Consider the following 2,500-nt stretch of genomic DNA (forward strand, 5'->3'; position numbering starts at 1 on the left):
AAAGCCCTCACTCACCTCGCAGTACTTAACTATACAAATACATGCTTGCAATGGAACTAATAGCGCCCGCGGGATGAATATTGCACCTCCCGTTGCAATGCTATCCGTCATCAATAGATCCAAGACCTTTAATATACTATGAAACTTCATTAATTTTTCCGAGCTTAATTGGTATTTCTGTATAATTTATAACACTGGCCATTAATTTCCCGGCGCCATTACGAAGGGTCCGGGAACGGCGCTACCTCCTGGCTTCTTATCCGTCGTATTCAGTCTTGGATTCTAACCCTATTTGTCCGAATTCACTCGTCTCTCTTTCCAGTTCACTCTTTCCGAATGCAGTTAACGACGAAAGAAGAAAAGGCTAAAAAGAAGAAGAAAATGAAGAAAAAAATCAGTGTAAAAAAAAGTAAAAAGGGAAAGAAAATGACTGGATTCAAGGACATCCGCTTCTTGGGATTTCTTCCCAACCAAAGATGGAATTTCACAAAGGTATATACGACTTGCATCACTTACTACTAGAATAGCATACGTTTTCGCGGTATATACAACTTACTACAGTTTACCCACGATGGCATACATAGTCATATCATATACACCATTTCACCCTACGGTAACATACGTAGGCAGGATATATATAAGTAACTCTATTTTACCCTAAGATAACACACGCAATCAATGTATATACGATTCACACTAGTTTAACACGAATGCATACGTATTAAGCAGCGAGAAGAGAGAGCAGAACGCTAAGGTCGCAGGGCAGAGCGTCAGATGGTTAGTTCATATCGTTATCTACAATAACCTCTCTTAAAATACGATCAATAACGAAAGGTAACTTTGGCGGCGGGATGTAAATTAGAGGCCTGAGAGATATTGACTAGTTTTTAACCTTATCTTAACGAGAGGCGTCTTGACAAATGAACCATCGGAAGACAAAGCGTCGCGTCGCAGCCACTACTTTGATGTGGCGAGCCCTGCGTTCGAAAGTGTTTTCTTTTTTTTCCAGTGCCATTCATCATGACCTTTGCGACCCCATTCCTCTGCTCAGTCCCGGGAAAGAGGTCTATTAGGTGGTATTTTGGCAAAAGTCTAGTTTCATGTTTAATGTCTCTTATCATGGTTCCTATTCCGTCGAAAGTCTTACGTCAATATCAAGATTGTACAGTATTTATATTCAAGGGTTTGTTCTCTCTTTCCCACACTCCATATAATGACTTCGGAAATTCTCTTTATTTTCCGTCCTCTTACCAACTCTTACCTTCATAACATCTTTAAGTAACCTGTTTATCCCATGAGTCTTATTTGTCTTTATTCTTATCATCTCATAATGTGCATACATGTATATACATACACACACACACACTCATAGAGATAGATAGATAGATAGAGAGAGTGAGTGAAAGAGAGAGAGAGAGAGAGAGAGAGAGAGAGAGAGAGAGAGAGAGAGAGAGTGAAAGAGAGAGAAAGAGTGAAAATAAGAAAGGGATTGAAAGAGCGAGAAAGAGAGAGAAAGAGATTGAAAGAGAGAGAGAGAACTTATCATCTGATAACTAAACAACAAGACGATCCAACGAGAAAGTGGCTGAAACATGGATGAAACATTGCACTATATTCTCAAAATGCGCTCACTTGCCATTGTATGACTTCAAGCGTTCTCACGAGATGATGCATGATAAGTATCGCAACGCAATAGAGATAATAGTATGTAGCCTATAAGATATATACAAAAACTCCATCACTCTGCCAAATAAGGTTATGAGTAACCACAATCGACTTCTTTGATAACGTATGTTGAGACACAACGCCGAGAACCTGCATAAGAAGAAGAAGAAGAAAAAAACACAAATTACACAGCTGATTTTTATACAGCAAATCGTATGAGTGGCTGGCTTTGTGCCTGGCGTGAGTACGCGGTCACAGCGTAGGACATACAGAAGCATTTTCATTCCACCCAGTCACGACAAGGACTTCCCCGAGAGTGCGTTAAAAAGCGATAGCCTATGCGAGTCGCAATAGTGTTTATGTGTGTTAGTCGCTATATGTATTCTTAGATATACAGGGAGAGTGAGAGAGAGAGAGAGAGAGAGAGAGAGAGAGAGAGAGAGAGAGAGAGAGAGAGAGAGAGAGTGTGTGTGTGTGTGTGTGTGTGTGAGAGAGAGAGAGAGAGAGAGAGAGAGAGAGAGAGAGAGAGAGAGAGAGAGAGAGAGAGAGAGAGAGAGAGTGAAAGAAAGAAAGAGAGAGAGAGAGATAAAGAGAGATGTAGAGGGAGGAAGGGAGGGAGAGAGGAAGAGAAAAAGAAGTGGACGAAGAGAGGGAGGGAGTGGGAGGGAGAGAGAGAGAGACAGACGGATGATAGAGATAGAAAGAGAGAGAGAGAGAGAGAGAGAGAGATGGAAAGAGAGGGAGAGAGACAGACGGATGATAGAGATAGATAGAAAGAGAAAGAGAGAGAGAGAGAGAGAGAGAGAGAGAGAGAGAGAGTTTGTGTGTGTATGTG

This window comes from Penaeus japonicus, unplaced genomic scaffold (genome assembly GCF_977035675.1).
Source record: "Penaeus japonicus unplaced genomic scaffold, GWHDUDI00000001_assembly GWHDUDI00000013, whole genome shotgun sequence".
Lineage (NCBI taxonomy): Eukaryota > Metazoa > Arthropoda > Malacostraca > Decapoda > Penaeidae > Penaeus > Penaeus japonicus.